The sequence below is a fragment of the Helianthus annuus genome, chromosome 8 (genome assembly GCF_002127325.2).
Source record: "Helianthus annuus cultivar XRQ/B chromosome 8, HanXRQr2.0-SUNRISE, whole genome shotgun sequence".
Lineage (NCBI taxonomy): Eukaryota > Viridiplantae > Streptophyta > Magnoliopsida > Asterales > Asteraceae > Helianthus > Helianthus annuus.
The window spans coordinates 157439690-157459715 of record NC_035440.2 but is presented as its reverse complement, the minus strand read 5'-3'; positions in this window follow the sequence as shown (position 1 = coordinate 157459715).

The following is a 20026-nucleotide window of genomic DNA, read 5'->3' as shown; positions in this document are numbered from 1 at the left end:
GTACAATAACAGAGTGTGTTACCGATGCGGTTATCAAGGACACATTGTTGTTAACTGCCGGAATTGGAGTTATGAGACTAGAAGATGCTACAATTGCCAAATCAAAGGTCACATTGCCAGAGAATGCCCAAGGAAATCGAATGACAGATTGAGGGTTAATTCTCAGAGAGTGGCAAAAATTCCAGTCAAAGTCAAGCCCCATGAACAGAAGGTTCTAAAACCTAAAGTTCAAGAACAGACAATTCAAGAAAAGAAAGTTAAACTTTCACAGGGGCAGAAAGACAGACTGAGGAAAAAGAGGAAGAAGGCGAGAGAATATCTCGAGAAGATGTTGTCCTCAGGTTCACCGAACAGATCGAATAAGAGTTCTAATGAATCAACTTCCGCAAATGCAAAGTCAAGCAAGACGAATTCATCAGATACAAATCTGAGGACGAAAGAGGAAAAGAAGAAGATGAAAGGTGTCGGCGATGAATCTTGTTCATCTAAATCAGACAAGCCACACTCAGGCAATGATACTGGTTTGTCAAAGCCAGAGGAGCCATTGGTTGAGGTAAAAAAGGAGAATTCAGGTTTAACAATGGATGATGCAAACTTTCCACCGTTGTGGAACAAGAATTCGAAATCACCCAAGGATCGTCAGGCTTGGGTGAATCTGTTTAAATGAAAAACCTGACTTGCCGGAGTTCCCAAGTTGGTAAAAGTGGAACATGAATCGGCATATTTCTTGAGAAATTTCACTCTGGTGATTTTTCGCTTTACATGTGGTGAATCAGGGACATTTAGTTGTACTTGATTTTCTACAGATGGTTTATGGTAAAACTGGAAATGATAAATCTTTCAAATGTTTGGAGAAAACAAGATGATGAGATAACCCCGAACCTACAAATGTTTGGTAAACAAACTAATGTTTCCGGAAAAACCATTATGATTAAAACAAACTTAAGTGTTTTGAAATCATAATGGGAAAATAGTTTGTTGAGAGGGGGAGTTCTGATTGTTTATGCCAAGTGGATGGCGAATCGAAGCGATTCGATATCATGTTGTCAAACTTTGTACAGTTTTGTTTCAAATTTTCCCAGAAAATCAAAATTGAAACATATTTTGATTTTAGGGGGAGAAAATTTTAAAAAATTAGAAAATTTGAAAATGTCAAAAACATTGGAAAATTAAAAAAGAGTTTTGGTGCGAAAAAAGGGGAAATGATAGTACATCACCTAGACTGGCATAGTACGCTAAAGATTTGTAATGTATAAATACAATTAAGGAGTCTCGCTAAAGATGTGCCGGTAGGTTTTCGCAGAATTAGTAGATCAGTTTGGGATATAAACATAAATTTCACTTGCATCTACGTGGGGAACACCTCCAGGATATATAGGTAACCCCTGAAATCTTGTTTGAAGGGTCCCGTATTCTGAGATACTAGGTCTTTATGCTCAGTGATATCTGGGGTATTATCCCGGGACTTCTGCTGTATGGAAGTACTGACCTAGTCCCCGGATAATACTTTCTGCAAAAAGCTTTGAAATACAAGCTCGCCCTCAGCAATTTGATAAACAATAAAATTGATAATCTTTGCTGTTGTAACAAAAGATCCTCTAAAGGGGACCCACCTAAAGTCGAAGCCGTCATCTCTCTGCGTATACGGAAGTATCGACCTGAGCTCTCACGGCCCTCGCACATAACCCCTTAACAGATATCTTCTGTGGTATACTCACCTGTAAGACTGAATACTGGGGTCTGGATACGGGAGTATATACTGAGGTGGGACACATGTAGATGTTTAAGTTCTAAAACACTAATTCAGTATCCCGAACAGGTTGAACATTTTGTGAGAATTTAAGTGGATCAGTATATCGACAATCAACGCGAACTGTTTAAAAGCTTAAAATGAAATAAAAGCTTAACGGTGCTAGTGTCTTGTCAACAGCTGATATGATTCTCTTGCACAAACTCACAAAAATATGTTTGTATATATTTCATTTCTGCATTTAATTTTTTTTGTTATTGCATTTATGTTTCATTTTTGAAAAATCCAAAAAGATTTTCAACAATTGACGTTGGAGAGCTGAAATTCAAAATGTTAAAGGCTAAACATGATGAACTGATGGTTTGGTTGAATTAGTGTAAAATTTTTAACCAAATTATTGAAAGGTTGATAAGTTTTAAATGTGAGAAATTTTCGAATGCTTAGTTGATTCATTAAGTTGAATCACAATTGTGTTGGTTTGTGATAGAGTGTTTGAGTTGTGCAGGTTTCTGATCCTGTTGCTACGGAAAGCCAGGAGATACTTCAGAACCTGAGAAGAAGTTTAAACTGATAAAGCCAGGAGTTGATTTCAATGGTGATAACGATTTCCAGACGGCGATGTCAGCATGATGATAGGGGAAGTCTGATGAAAGTTAGAGCCAGAGAAAGATCCAGGTACTTAATTCCAGGAAGAGTTCCTGAAGAAGACCAATTAAGAGTGAAGAGCTGTCAATGTTTGAAGACTCTCACTGAAGATTCCGTCAACATTCAAGGGGGAGTCTGTTGGTGCAGTTGTCTGTCGACTACATCTTAGTTCGAGTCTTAGGTTAGGGCTGATTGTACAGTGAACGGAAATCAAGAAACACATAAGATTAGATAGGTTCGCTTATATGTCAATATTGTAGGTTCGCTTATGTGTCCTTGATAGGTGTGACAACTCGAGTTTCTGACTTTCACTTTCGCATTAAATGCGCGTTGACTTTGACTGTCTAGCTGTTTGAATTATGGATTTGTAATTGTACTCGTTGTGTTTTAGTGAGACATATAGTCATTGTGCCTATATGTGATGACTTGCTGTGGTAGAATATAATATTAGATTTATTATTAAAAACACTTAGTCTAGATCACGAAGCATGGCACACAGTTCGAAGGATCTCGAAACATATCCTTCGACTCGAAGGATCAGCTTCCGGTTCGAAGGATCTCGAAACATATCCTTCGACCAAAGACTCCATCCTTCGACATCTTTCGGCCCAGCCTTTCTAATGGGCTTGGCCCATTTCTGTAATACGTTTAAATACGTGATGCATGTAACCGGCAGTTAGTTTCTAAAAACCCTAATACCTTTCCCTCTCTCTCGAAGTCTTGGAGTCGGCTGAAAGTTCTTGTGCACCCGAAACCCCACTAGTTTCAATCCCCTAATCCGGTTAGTGTTTCACTATCATCGTTGATGACATGATGTTATTATTATTACATGCTTTGATTAAGAACGACTCGAATTGATTGTATGTTGAATGATAGGAATCGTATAAAGATGATCTTGTAGTTGTATGGCATGATAATAAGTTTAAATCGATTCAATGGTGCTTGTTATGTTACTGTGACGATGTATGCTCCGGATTGATAACTTGTTGATATATTAGTGAAATCGGGTTATTATGAAATCAGTTTACATGAGGTTGTTATGTCTTGATAGTAATCCGAATGAATATGGTTATTGTTCATGATTTCGGTTAGGGTTCTTGAGATTGAATATATGAAATGTGCTTGTTAATGATGATGACGGCTGTAGATGATTAGGGTTTCTGTTTCTGTAATTGACTGCATGATATCCGTAACTGATTGTGATCAAACGTAACTGTTAATTGTCGAAAGATATTGCTACTCGAAACATAGTTGTGGTCGAAAGATGCTTGTTAGTCGAACCATAGTAGTGTTGACCGAAGGATAGCATTGACCGAAACATAATTAAGTTGACCGAAAGATGACAGTTGGTCGAAAGATGGCATTGGTTCGAAACATAACTTTCGGTCCGAAGGATAACTGTGATAACTGTGTATCGAAAGATCACTAATGTACCGAAAGATAAGGGTGGATCGAAAGATATATAATTATGAACATATTTTAATGTTGGAATGTATGTTTGATTTATTTGGCATGCCATGATTAGTGATGAATGTTAACATTGGTATTCGTGTACACTAGCTGATGGTTTGATGTGAAACAATACGTGTTGTGCCGATATGCAAATTGACTGCTATGTGAACCAATTAATTGCATGCGTAACATTTCGAGCATGAACTGATTTGCTATACGTGTATACATAGGACGTGATTAATTAACTGTGAGCACTTATTTAGCATACCGAGCAAACCAAGGTGAGTTCACACTCTTACCAAGGCATGGGGTTCCCGGGGTGTTGGGAATGGGATTGAAAGGTTGATTAGATACTCTATTGACACTATGACTAGACTACCACATCACTATCCTCGGTTGTGAAGGATACCTATAGCTACGAGTAGTCTAGTGGTTAGGAAAACGTGGAACACCACCACAGGAAAACGTGGAACACCACCACAGGAAAACGTGGAACACCACCACAGGAAAACGTGGAACACCACCACAGGAAAACGTGGAACACCACCACAGGAAAACGTGGAACACCACCACAGGAAAACGTGGAACACCACCACAGGAAAACGTGGAACACCACCACAGGAAAACGTGGAACACCACCACAGGAAAACGTGGAACACCACCACAGGAAAACGTGGAACACCACCACAGTAAAATATACAAACGGCCCAGTAGAGCCACCTATTACAAATGAACTTACTATTACGCATTTTCTTTATGTGAACTCGCTCAACTAGTTTGTTGATCATTCTGTTACATGCCTTGCAGATCGTTAGGTACTTGGAGCTTGCACACGGAGGAGCTGGTCGTTGTGGGGCTTGGATCGTGATCACCTTGTTAAACACTTTTGTTGTTTGATACTTATTTGCTTTGGGTTTTACAATAATACGCTTCCGCTAAACAATGTTAACTTACTTATGTTTTGGAAACACCTTTCATATGGAAATGGTTTGGATTATAATGTGTTTACTATTACTTTATACAATGTTCTGTATGATTGGTGGCTTGATCCTGGTCAGTCACGCTCCCAAGCGGTGATACTCCGCAGGTGGATTTTGGGGGTGTGACAGATTGGTATCAGAGCCATTGGTTATAGAGAACTTGGTTTTAATATGGAAAAACGTTTTTATTAAAACCAGACTATAACCAGAACAGTGCTCTCAACGATCCACAACGACGCTTCGCTCCACGTGCAAGACTCGACATCCTAGGTAATAAGGTTTATGTTTATTACCTGCTTGCTAGAATTTGCATAGAACTTTGCTCGTAGTATGCTTACATTACCTTGCTCACAACTTGACATTGCATGAGAATACTTATGTGCTTACACTCTTCTGTCATCGCACTATTCGCGAACCTTTCTCACTTATGTTGCCTTTGATGTGAAGATCAATGGCCGCACGAATTACCATGACTCAAGCCCAGCTAGAGGCTCTCGTTGCTGCGGCAGTTGCAGCCGCCCAAGCAGGTAGTATACCCTGCAGTATAGACACTAGGATCTCTAGATCCTACATTAATTCTCGTACCTAACTTTGCCCTATTCGTACACAATAGGTCAACCCGCTCAGCAACAACCTGGGTGCACATTCAAGAATTTCATGGACTGTCGTCCTAGCTCGTTCAGTGGCACGGAGGGGGCAGTTGGACTCCTCCACTGGTTTGAAAAGCTCGAGTCGGTTTTCGAAATGTGTGAATGCCCTGAGGCTCGCAGGGTGAAGTTCGCCACTGGCACACTTGAAGGGATTGCGCTCACTTGGTGGAACGCACAAGTGCAGATTTTAGGGTTGGCAGCTGCTAACGCCACCCCATGGAACGACTTTAAGGAACTCATCAAGCGTGAGTACTGCACGCGTGAAGATATTCATAAGTTGGAGGATGAGCTTTATAATCTGAAGATGGTCGGATCGGAAATTGAAGCGTATACTAAACGGTCGAATGAGTTGGCTGTGTTATGTCCAACTATGGTGGACCCTCCTTACAAGCGTATTGAGTTGTATCTCAAAGGTTTGGTGCCAGAAATACAGAGCCACGTTACCTCGGCTAACCTCAACAATATCCAGGAAATACAGCGTCTCGCTCATCGCATCACCGATCAGGCAGTGGATCAGAATAAACTGCCGAAGCGTATCAGTGCTACCGCTACCGCTACTGCTATTACTACACTTGCCACTCCCAGCGATAGTAAGAGAAAATGGGAGGGGGATTCTAGCAAGGGATCAGCATCGGTACAGTCGCAGTCTCAGCAGCGAAAGACGGACAGCTACCAGAGTCCAAGTCAGCACTCCTCTAGCAGTCATAAACAAGGAGGGTATCGAGGAAACCTTCCAAAGTGTAACACCTGCAACAAACATCACAGTGGCCAGTGCAATAAGGTTCGTTGTCAAAGATGCCTCAAGATGGGTCATGAGGCCAAAGACTGTAGGAGTCTACGGCCTGCAAATCAGAACCAGCAACTCCCACCGCCAGCTCCACAGAACCAGCAGCAGCAACCACAGCGTGGAAACCGGGGATGTTTCCAGTGTGGGGCAGAAGGACACTACAAACGCGATTGTCCTCAGTTGAACCAGAATCAGAACCACAACCATAACCAGGGCAACGGGAACAACGACAACAACGGGGGAAACAACAATAACAATGGCAACGAGGCAAGAGGTCGAGTTTTCATGTTAGGAGGAGGAGACGCAATGAACGCTAATTGAACTTATGACTTCTTTTTGGGGTTTTTCATTATTATGTTTCCGCTATTCGAACAAAGTTTGGTTTGAACATCAAATGTTTTGGGTTTTATGAATTATTTCAACTACTATATTTTATGATTGATGTGATAAATGGTTTGGATTATAATGTGTTTACTATTACTTTATACAATGTTCTGTATGATTGGTGGCTTGATCCTGGTCAGTCACGCTCCCAAGCGGTGATACTCCGCAGGTGGATTTTGGGGGTGTGACAGATTGGTATCAGAGCACACCCGCCGTATTTATGTGATAAATGGTTGGATATTATTGAACACACCCGCCGTATTTATGGACATTACGAACAGAGTGTGCAAACCCTACCTAGACAAAATGTTCTTGACTCCATCAACGACATTCTGATCTACTCCAAGAGTCAGGAGGAGCACGAGCAGCATCTTCGTCTTATTTTGGAACTCCTTCGGAAGGAACAGTTGTACGCCAAGCTTTCTAAATGCGACTTCTGGCTTCGTGAAGTCCACTTCTTAGGCCACGTAGTGAACAAGGATGGGATACATGACGATCCATCCAAGGTAGATTCGATCAGAAACTGGCCTGCACCGCGTACACCGACAGAAATACGTCAATTCTTGGGTCTGGCAGGTTACTACAGACGGTTTATTAGAGACTTTTCAAAGATCACGCAACCACTTACGCTACTGACACAGAAGGGTGTTACCTATCGCTGGGGAGAGCCCCAGGAGACTGCTTTTCAGCACCTAAAGGATAGACTTTGCAGTGCACCTATCCTCTCATTGCCAGAGGGCACAGACGACTTCGTGGTTTATTGTGATGCATCCATTCGGGGACTGGGATGTGTGTTAATGCAGCGCGACAAGGTTATCGCTTACGCCTCTCGTCAACTCAAGGTTCACGAGCGCAACTACACGTCGCACGATTTAGAGCTGGGAGCTGTTGTTTTCGCGCTTAAGATATGGCGACACTACCTGTACGGTACCAGGTGCACGATTTACACCGATCACAGGAGTCTCGAGCATATCCTTAAGCAAAAGGATTTGAATATGCGTCAACGCAGATGGGTTGAACTTCTAAACGACTACGAATGCGCCATCAAGTATCATCCAGGCAAAGCCAATGTTGTGGCTGATGCCCTCAGTCGAAAGGACACTTTACCTCGGCGCGTGCGAGCGCTACAGCTTACGATTCAGTCTAGCCTTCCTGCACAGATACGAGCTGCTCAGACAGAAGCACTGAAGCCCGAAAACGTCAAGGCTGAAGCCTTACGCGGCTCACGACAACAAATGGAACAGAAGGCAGACGGCGCCTACTATGTAACGGGGCGTATTTGGATCCCACTTTATGGCGGCTTACGCGAACTTGTGATGGATGAAGCGCACAAGTCTCGCTACTCGGTACATCCAGGGTCGGATAAGATGTACCACGATATCAGAACAACTTATTGGTGGCCAAACATGAAAGCTCTTATCGCAACTTACGTCGGCAAGTGTTTAACTTGTGCAAGGGTTAAAATCGAGTACCAGAAACCATCAGGCCTGCTTCAGCAGCCTAAGATACCGCAATGGAAATGGGAAGAAATTTCCATGGATTTCGTTACGGGCTTACCTAGATCCCAGCGTGGGAATGACACTATTTGGGTGATCGTTGATCGGCTCACAAAGTCTGCTCACTTCTTGGCTATCAAAGAAACGGATAAGTTTTCTACCCTAGCAGACATCTACATGAAAGAAGTTGTTTCGAGGCACGGAGTGCCCACCTCTATTATTTCGGATCGCGATGCACGATTCACGTCAGAGCTATGGCAAGCAATGCATAAATCTTTCGGCTCACGTTTAGACATGAGCACAGCATATCATCCTCAGACGGATGGGCAGTCTGAGCGAACGATTCAAACACTTGAAGACAGGCTTAGGGCATGCGTTATCGATTTCGGCAACGGCTGGGAAAAACACCTCCCATTGGTGGAGTTTTCGTACAATAACAGTTACCATACCAGCATTCAAGCCGCTCCATTCGAGGCATTGTACGGACGTAAATGCCGGTCACCTCTCTGTTGGGCAGAGGTGGGGGATAGTCAAATTACGGGTCCAGAGATTGTAGTGGACGCCACAGAAAAGATAGCACAGATACGACAACGCATGGCGGCAGCACGCGACCGTCAGAAAGCCTACGCGGACAAGCGTAGAAAGCCTTTGGAATTTCAGGTCGGGGACCGGGTATTATTGAAAGTCTCACCCTGGAAGGGTGTGGTACGTTTTGGCAAAAGGGGCAAACTGAATCCGCGGTACGTCGGACCATTCGAAATCTTAGAAAACATTGGCAAAGTAGCCTACAAGTTGAACTTACCAGCTGAACTCGGAGCAGTTCACAATGTCTTTCATGTGTCGAACTTAAAGAAGTGCTTATCAGATGAAACCCTCATCATTCCTTTTAAGGAACTCACTATCGACGAGCGGTTGCAGTTCGTCGAGGAACCAGTTGAAAACACGGACCGGGATGTTAAGGTCCTCAAGCACAAGAGAATCCCTCTTGTTCGAGTTCGTTGGAACTCCCAGCGTGGTCCAGAGTATACCTGGGAACGCGAAGACCAGATAAAAGAAAAGTACCCCCAGTTATTCGAAACCAATGCAACCACTACTGAGGCTGAAGCTACTACTACTGAATTTCGGGACGAAATTCCAAATCAACGGGGGGATGATGTGACACCCCAGGGAAAACCAGTGAATAATACAGCTTACCTAGCTTCCTCAGTGAGTGCGTACCAAATTTCGGGACGAAATTTCTTTCAAGTTGGGGATAATGTGACAACTCGAGTTTCTGACTTTCACTTTCGCATTAAATGCGCGTTGACTTTGACTGTCTAGCTGTTTGAATTATGGATTTGTAATTGTACTCGTTGTGTTTTAGTGAGACATATAGTCATTGTGCCTATATGTGATGACTTGCTGTGGTAGAATATAATATTAGATTTATTATTAAAAACACTTAGTCTAGATCACGAAGCATGGCACACAGTTCGAAGGATCTCGAAACATATCCTTCGACTCGAAGGATCAGCTTCCGGTTCGAAGGATCTCGAAACATATCCTTCGACCAAAGACTCCATCCTTCGACATCTTTCGGCCCAGCCTTTCTAATGGGCTTGGGCCATTTCTGTAATACGTTTAAATACGTGATGCATGTAACCGGCAGTTAGTTTCTAAAAACCCTAATACCTTTCCCTCTCTCTCGAAGTCTTGGAGTCGGCTGAAAGTTCTTGTGCACCCGAAACCCCACTAGTTTCAATCCCCTAATCCGGTTAGTGTTTCACTATCATCGTTGATGACATGATGTTATTATTATTACATGCTTTGATTAAGAACGACTCGAATTGATTGTATGTTGAATGATAGGAATCGTATAAAGATGATCTTGTAGTTGTATGGCATGATAATAAGTTTAAATCGATTCAATGGTGCTTGTTATGTTACTGTGACGATGTATGCTCCGGATTGATAACTTGTTGATATATTAGTGAAATCGGGTTATTATGAAATCAGTTTACATGAGGTTGTTATGTCTTGATAGTAATCCGAATGAATATGGTTATTGTTCATGATTTCGGTTAGGGTTCTTGAGATTGAATATATGAAATGTGCTTGTTAATGATGATGACGGCTGTAGATGATTAGGGTTTCTGTTTCTGTAATTGACTGCATGATATCCGTAACTGATTGTGATCAAACGTAACTGTTAATTGTCGAAAGATATTGCTACTCGAAACATAGTTGTGGTCGAAAGATGCTTGTTAGTCGAACCATAGTAGTGTTGACCGAAGGATAGCATTGACCGAAACATAATTAAGTTGACCGAAAGATGACAGTTGGTCGAAAGATGGCATTGGTTCGAAACATAACTTTCGGTCCGAAGGATAACTGTGATAACTGTGTATCGAAAGATCACTAATGTACCGAAAGATAAGGGTGGATCGAAAGATATATAATTATGAACATATTTTAATGTTGGAATGTATGTTTGATTTATTTGGCATGCCATGATTAGTGATGAATGTTAACATTGGTATTCGTGTACACTAGCTGATGGTTTGATGTGAAACAATACGTGTTGTGCCGATATGCAAATTGACTGCTATGTGAACCAATTAATTGCATGCGTAACATTTCGAGCATGAACTGATTTGCTATACGTGTATACATAGGACGTGATTAATTAACTGTGAGCACTTATTTAGCATACCGAGCAAACCAAGGTGAGTTCACACTCTTACCAAGGCATGGGGTTCCCGGGGTGTTGGGAATGGGATTGAAAGGTTGATTAGATACTCTATTGACACTATGACTAGACTACCACATCACTATCCTCGGTTGTGAAGGATACCTATAGCTACGAGTAGTCTAGTGGTTAGGAAAACGTGGAACACCACCACAGGAAAACGTGGAACACCACCACAGGAAAACGTGGAACACCACCACAGGAAAACGTGGAACACCACCACAGGAAAACGTGGAACACCACCACAGGAAAACGTGGAACACCACCACAGGAAACGTGGAACACCACCACAGGAAAACGTGGAACACCACCACAGGAAAACGTGGAACACCACCACAGGAAAACGTGGAACACCACCACAGGAAAACGTGGAACACCACCACAGTAAAATATACAAACGGCCCAGTAGAGCCACCTATTACAAATGAACTTACTATTACGCATTTTCTTTATGTGAACTCGCTCAACTAGTTTGTTGATCATTCTGTTACATGCCTTGCAGATCGTTAGGTACTTGGAGCTTGCACACGGAGGAGCTGGTCGTTGTGGGGCTTGGATCGTGATCACCTTGTTAAACACTTTTGTTGTTTGATACTTATTTGCTTTGGGTTTTACAATAATACGCTTCCGCTAAACAATGTTAACTTACTTATGTTTTGGAAACACCTTTCATATGGAAATGGTTTGGATTATAATGTGTTTACTATTACTTTATACAATGTTCTGTATGATTGGTGGCTTGATCCTGGTCAGTCACGCTCCCAAGCGGTGATACTCCGCAGGTGGATTTTGGGGGTGTGACAATAGGTTCGCTCATTTGTCACTTGATAGGTCCGCTTTTATGGTCATGTCCATATAAGCGAACCCATCAGCCTATAAATAGGTGTCTGATGAGCGGATCTGTAGAGCAGGTGTATATGTGTTACGGCGAAGCCCTGCCAGTTTGTCTCCAGCTCTTGTACTTGTTTGAAGATTAATAAAAGAGACGTTAAATAGTGAAATCAAGCTGAACAAAGACAGAATCAATGAATTCCGCCTCTGATTCTGTCTGAGTACTCTTCTGATCGACTCGTCAGGTCATCTAACGTTCCTACACCCAGCTGTTGCCGAAGTCGATAACGCATGCACGTAACATGTCTTCCAGAGTTTGGATAGTGCGCTCAGACTGCCCATCCGTCTGAGGGTGATAGGCTGTGCTCATGTCTAGCCGTGAGCCAAAAGATTTGTGCATAGCTTGCAACGGTTCTGAGGTGAATCGTGCATCATGATCCGAAATAATGGAGGTTGGTACTCCGTGCCTTGAGACAACTTCCTTGAGATATATGTCTGCTAGAGTGGAGAACTTATCCGTTTCCTTGATAGCCAAGAAGTGTGCAGACTTTGTGAGTCGATCCACGATCACCCAAATGGTATCATTCCCACGTTGAGATCTAGGTAGGCCAGTAACAAAATCCATGGAAATTTCTTCCCATTTCCATTGTGGTATCTTTGGTTGCTGGAGTAGGCCTGATGGTTTCTAGTGTTCCGATTTGACTCTCGCACAAGTCAAACATTTGCTGACGTAGGTTGCTATGTGGGCCTTCATGCTAGGCCACCAATATGTAGTTATGAGATCGTGGTATATTTTATCTGAACCTAGATGCACCGAGTAGCGGGACTTATGAGCTTCATCCATCACAGGCTCGCGTAAGTCGCCATAAAGTGGGACCCAAATACGCCCCGTTACATAGTAGGCGCCGTCTTCCCTTTGTTCTAATCGTTGCCTTGAGCTGCGTAAGGCTTCAGCCCTTACGTTTTCTGGTTTCAATGCTTCCACCTGAGCATCTCGTATCTGTGCAGGAAGACTAGACTGAATAGTAAGCTGTAATGCTCGCACGCGTCTAGGTACAGTATCCTTTCGACTGAGAGCGTCAGCCACAACATTGGCTTTGCCTGGATGGTACTTGATGGCACATTCGTAATCATTGAGTAACTCAACCCATCGACGTTGACGCATGTTCAATTCCTTCTGCTTGAAGATATGCTCGAGGCTCCTGTGATCGGTGTAGATAGTGCACTTGGTACCGTACAGGTAGTGTCGCCATATCTTGAGCACGAAAACAACAGCTCCCAGCTCTAAATCATGTGTGGTGTAGTTGCGTTCATGAACTTTAAGTTGGCGCGAAGCATAAGCAATAACCTTGTCACGCTGCATTAATACACATCCAAGACCCTGGATGGATGCGTCGCAATAAACCACAAAATCGTCTGTGCCCTCTGGCAGTGAGAGAATAGGTGCGCTGCAGAATCTATCCTTTAAGTGTTGAAAAGCTGTCTCCTGGGTATTACCCCAACGATAGGTAACACCTTTCTGTGTCAGTAGTGTAAGCGGCTGTGCAATCTTTGAGAAGTCTTTAATGAACCGTTTGTAATAACCCGCCAGACCTAAGAATTGGCATATTTCCGTTGGTGTACGTGGTGCAGGCCAGTTCCTGATCGAGTCTACCTTGGATGGATCGACATGAATCCCATCCTTGTTTACCACATGGCCTAGAAAGTGGACTTCACGAAGCCAGAAGTCGCATTTTGAAAACTTGGCATACAGGTGTTCTGTTCGAAGGAGCTGCAGAATGAGTCGTAAATGCTGCTCGTGTTCCCCCTGACTCTTGGAGTAAATCAGAATGTCGTCGATGAAAACTATCACAAACTTGTCTAAATAAGGCTTGCACACTCTGTTCATTAGATCCATGAAGACTGCAGGTGCGTTCGTTAACCCGAATGGCATAACTAGAAACTCGTAGTGGCCGTAATGAGTCTAAATGCTGTTTTGGAGACGTCCTCATCCCGGACTCTCAGCTGATGATATCCTGACCTCAGATCTATCTTGGAGTAGTAGCTCGACCCTTGCAGCTGGTCGAACAAGTCATCTATACGTGTAAGTGGATAGCGATTCTTCACAGTCACTTTGTTGAGTTCACGATAATCTATGCACATCCTGAAGGTACCGTCTTTCTTTTTCACGAATAGTACTGGAGCTCCCAGGGCGAAGAGCTTGGACGAATAAAGCCCTTATCCAAGAGCTCTTGTAGTTGCTTAGACAGTTCTTCCAGTTCTGTTGGAGCTAGTCGATACGGTGCGCGAGCTATAGGTGCTGCTCCAGGAGCTAGTTCAATCTGGAATTCGACTTGGCGATGAGGCGGTAGACCAGGTAAGTCTTCAGGAAACACTTGAGGAAAATCGCGTACTACTGGAATGTCCTCCAATCTCTTCTCTTTTGTTGATGCGTCAGTAATAAGCGCTAAAATAGCGGTGTGGCCCTTTCGCAAACACTTCTGGGCTTTCAGGAAGGAGATGATGCCAACCACGGCACCACTCTTGTCGCCTTGAACTTCGAGAGGTTCTTTACCAGAATGGGGAATACAAACAATCCTCTCCTTGCATAAGATCTCTGCTTGCTGTAGGGATAACCAATCCATACCAATGACGACGTCGAAACTACCCAGAGTTATAGGAATGAGATCGATAGAGAAAGTCTGACCAGCGAGGATAAGATTACAACCCTGAACTATGTGTGTGGCCTCTAGACTTTTACCATTAGCTAACTCTACGACATGCTTAGTGTTTAGAAGTGTGGGTGTGCGTTTCAGCGTTTGACTAACTTTCAGAGACATATAACTGGTATCCGCACCCGAATCAAACAAAACAGTAACATAAAAGTTGTCGAGAAGAAACTTACCCATGACCACGTTGGGATCATTCCTGGCATCACCCTGCCCCAGCACAAATGCACGACCCCTAGTGCCGTTGTTCCCATCATTGTTATTTCCCCCGTTGTTGTTTCCGTTGCCTTGGTTATTGTTGTTGTTGTTGTTGTTGTTGTTGTTGTTGTTGTTGTTGTTGTTCTGGTTTCGGTTTAACTGGGGGCAGTGCCTTTTGAAGTGACCTTCAGCGCCACAATGAAAACATCCTTTGTTGCCCTGTTGTGGATTCTGTTGTGCTTGCTGTTGCTGCTGATTCTGAGTTACAGGCCGCGGGCTCCTACAATCCTTGGCCTCATGACCCATCTTGAGACACCTCTGACAACGACCCTTGTTGCACTGGCCACTGTGGTGTCTGTTACAGTTGATGCACCTGGGGTGATTTCCGTGATAAACTCTCTACTCGCGACTACCAGAAGACTGCTGACTAGGGCTCTGGTAGTGGTCAGTCTTTTGCTGCTGAACCTGAGACTGAACTGTAGCTGAACCCTTGCTGGAATCCCCCTCCCATTTTCTCTTGTTGTCACTGAGAGTAGCAGGAGTAGCTGAAGTGGTAGCGGGAGTAGTTGCACTGATACATTTCGGCAGCCTGTTCTGATCCACTCCCTGATCCGTGAGGCGATGAGCTAGACGTTGAATATCCTAGATATTATCGAGGTTAGCCGATGTCACATGGCTCTGAATTTCTGGTGCTAGACCCTTGAGATATAACTCAATGCGCTTGATTGGAGGGTCCACCATAGTTGGACACAAGATGGCCAGCTCGTTTGACCGTTTCGTATAAACTTCAATTTCCGACCCTGTCATTTTCAGAGGAAAGAGCTCCACTTCCAACTTGTGGATGTCATCACGTGTGCAGTATTCCCGTTTGATAAGTTCCTTGAAATCATTCCAAGGGGTGGCGTTAGCAGCTGCCAGCCCTAATATCTGAACTTGCGCATTCCACCAAGTCAGCACAATTCCTTCTAGAGTACCAGTGGCGTATTTCACCCTGCGAGCCTCAGGGCATTCACACATTTCAAATACCGACTCGAGCTTTTCGAACCAATGGAGGAGTCCAACTGCTCCTTCAGTGCCACTGAACGTGCTAGGACGACAGTCCATGAAATTCTTGAAAGTGCAAACAGGTGGCTGAGCGTGTTGACCTGTCGTGTATAGGAACAGGACAAGATTAAATACAAAAGTTGGTTTAGGAGCGTAGGATCTAAGGATCCTAGAGTGAGTTACGACTGCAGGGTATACCTCCTGCTTGTGCAGCTGCAAGTGCCGCAGCAACTTGTTCGTTAATGAGAGCCATCAACTGGGCTTGAGTCATGTTAATACGTCCAGCCATGATCTTCATAGCAAAGGTAACATAAGTAAGAGAGGTTCGCGAATAGTGTGATGACAGAAGAGAGTGAGCACACAAACATTCTCAAGCAATAGGGGTTACGTGTATCTAAGCATACCATGAGCAAAGTTCTATCTAATCTAACAAGTAGGCCATAATACATAAACCATATTACCTAGGATGTTGAGTCTTGCACGTGGAGCGAGGTGTCGTTGGGGATCGTTGAGCAATATTCTGGTTATAGTCCGGTTTTAATAAAAAAGTTTTCCCCATATTAAAACCAAGTTCTCTATAACCAATGGCTCTGATACCAATCTGTCACACCCCCAAAATCCACACGCGGAGTACCACCGCACGGAGGCGTGACATGACCAGGATCAAGCCACCAATCATATTGAACATTATATAGTAAATGAAATTCAACCCATCAATATAAAAGGTGTTCAAAACCAAACATAGTTTACGTATTCAGCGGAAGCATAATTGTAAATATTGTGCATAAGTATCAAGTTCACAAAATGTAAATGTTTACATGGAACTCAACAGTCCATGTGCCCACAAGGATCGCGCCTCCCGTGCAAGCTCCATGAGTACCTATGGTCCTGCAAGGCATGTAACAGAAAGTCAACAACTAGTTGAGCGAGTTCACAGTAAGTTCGTAATAGTAAGTTCGTTGCATCACCATGCGTTATTAACTAAGTCAATTGTATGTTCATTTAGTGGGGGCTTCCCATGTGTGTATGTACTAGACTAGAGGTAACCATAAGTGTTCTTCTTAACCCAAGAACAGTAGTACATACGAGGTTTACGTAGGTTTTACGTAAGTGTCCTTCTTATCCCGAGGACAGTGGTACACGGGGGTTACGTAGGTTTTACGTAGGTGCCCTTCACAACCCGAGGCAGTAGTGAGTATAAGTTTACGTAGGTTTTACGTAAGTGTCCTTCGCACCCTGAGGACAATGATAAGTTACAAGTATACGTAGGTTTTACGTATGGGTCCTTCGCATCCGAGGATGATGGTATATAGTCTAGTAACAGTGTAAGTACAAGTAATTGTTCAATCCCATTTCTTCAATCCCATTCCCTACCCACCGGGAATCCCATGCCTTGGTATGAGTGTGAACTCACCTTGGTTTGCTCGGTATGCTAAGTATGCGCTCACAGTTAATCAATCACGTCCTAAAGTACGCACGTATACATAATCAGTTTATGTTCACTAAGTTCACGTATAAGCACAATCATAGTGGATATTGCATCACTGATCACCAAGTAACACGTATCACATAATCAAAATCATACAAGTCTAGTATAGCATTTAACAGCAGTTAGTTAACTCAGTTAACTTTAACAGGATTTAACCAAGTTACAGTGCAGGTTAACCCTTGACGAAACTTACTTGTTTCGTCATGTAACCCCCCGGCGAAACGCCCTCCGTTTCGTCATAGTCCCTACGGCGAATCACATCCTGTTTCGTCAATTACCCTCGGCGAAACACCCTCCCGTTTCGCCGTGAATTCCGTTTCGTACATATGTCAGTTATGTCATGAATCAATTACGATTGCAGAAAACCCTAATCATTTGGAACAGCCGTATCACTCTGAAATCGATCAAACAATTAACATGTAACATCAAGGTCATCGATTATCATAAAGAAAGTCACATAACAACATAATCGGTCACACGAATCAAGTGCACATTTGAACACATGATCAATAGCAATCAACCGAACCTAAACCATGGCCTAAATATCGGGTATACTCATCAACAATAATGAATCCTGATCAAACATTAGTCAATCATCAATTAACACATCGGAATCGTCAAGCATTCAAGAACAACATCACATATATTACCACCCCATAAATCTGAATTCGTATTGTTTGCTAACCCTAGCTTAAACATATAAGGGCATCAATTAACGGATATACATGCGATAGGGTTTACACTAACCGTTTTGAGATGAACAAATAAGGATTCAAGAGAGAAAGATGATGATGCAAGATGGTTGTTGCCTTCACACAGTGGAGAAGCTCCTAGGGTTTCTTATCTGTCTAAAGGTATGAAACAGAGAGTCGTTCCATGTTTTAAACACGAATTAACGTTTTGGGCCCGTAATGGGCTTCAGCGTAACTAGGCTCGACGAAACACATCCGTTTCGTCGAGATGCTTGTGACGAATAAATCTTTGTTTCGTCGTTCTGGTTTATGGCGAAACACTTGTGTTTCGTCGGATATGATCATGGCGAAACACTTGTGTTTCGTCAATAAATGTTCTTATTATTCAGTGTACAGTTACAAGTCAAACAGTTAAGCAACTAAACAGTTAACGCGTAATAAATACGAATAAGGAATCTTGGAAACTCGAGTTGTCACAGAAATCTTGCATACTTATACTAGAGCTGAAATCGTAAAGATGTTGGTTATTGAAGACAGTGAATTTAACTTCGATTTTGAAGAGGAGTTGAACAAGTTTGACATTAATCATCAACCTGAATATCAGTATAAGTATGTTGAAGATGCTGATAATTATGACAAAGTGGAAGTAGAAGACTGGAGTGATGAAGATCAGTCTGAGAATGTTAATGTTGATACTTCTAGCTTTCCAACTCTTGCTGAGTTTTTCTATCAAGCAAATGAGGATGAGCTAAGAAGAAAAGTGGCTGAAAGTGTTAAGAATACGAGTTTTCAAGAAATGTCAAAAGAAGAACAACGTGAAGAAAGAAAGAAGTGGTTTAGGTAGGATACAGAAAGAAAATTCAAAAGACCACTGCAGTATTACAAAAGAGATAGAGATGTTTCTCTGGGTGATATCATAAGCTGGGGTTACTTGCCACAAGTCAACGCCTATGCAATCCGAAGAGAATTTGGTGTTTAATATTTCAAGTACATTCAAGATATAATGTCTCTTCCTTGGTGGGATGTTGAAGAATTGCCCAAAGTCAGAACGTTATCTTATCCAGTCAGGGTTCATGATATGCCTACATGGGGCTTGATGAAATTTGAAGCTTTCAAAGAATTTCGTCACTGGAAGCCACAATATCCAAAGAAAGTTAAGAAGACAGATCCTGTTACAGGAATTGAAGAAATAATTTTGCAAATCAAGAAGCCCAGGGTGTTGAAGAATATTCCATTGCCGAAGATGGAACATAATTTTCATGATGGTTTTGTATGTTGGGTGTATAGCTGCATGACGACCAAAGCAGTGGTTGTGTACAAAGTTGGGAATGAAAGCAGATTCATTCATCTGTATGATCCGATGTGGTTGGTGAACTGCTCTGCAAAGGATATTGAATGTTTGTTCGGGAACAAGATTTGGTATAAAGCTGAAGATAAAGATCAAGCTCTGCAGTTTCAGAAAGTTGCTACAATTTGTTTTCAGAAAGGTATAAATTTTGAAAATATGTGGTTATCAAAATGGAGAAAGATTGAAAAGGAAGAGTTTCTGAAAGCTGAGAATGAAAGAAAAGAGTGTGAAGAGAAAGACAGAATTGCTAGATTTACATGTGTGCAAAGACTTGCTAAAGAAGAAAAGAGAGCTGCAAAAGAGAAAGAACAGCTCAGGAAAGCATTATTGAAGAAGCCAAAGCGTCATGAGGAGAAGTTCAAGTCTTTGTGAAGAAAGTTTTGAAGACAGGCTGACTGAAGACTGTGGCAATATCCAAGGGGGAGTTTGTTGATGCATAATGTTTATCACCTACGTCATCAGTCAATGTCGTATCAGTTATATGTAAAAGGTCAAAATGTCAAGGTTATATATGTATTTGGCTAGTTCGCACGAACTGATGTGTAAAAGGTCAGGTCGCACGAACTGGAAGTTGCAAATTCATGCGAAGTGGTCATGATATTTGGTGCGAACTGGTCAGCCTATAAATAGGCAAGTTGTGTTTTTCATTTGTAACATTCCAGAGAATTTTGCCACGAAGTGATGTTGGATTCTCTCTGTACCTGAACGTCTAATATCAATGAAAAATATGTTTAAAGTGACTTTCTAATCTTCTACTCCTATTCTAACACTGATTGACGGTTTCTAGTCTGATTCCACCTTTCTAGAGACCAGATTTGACTCAGATTGACTCGTATTGGACGAA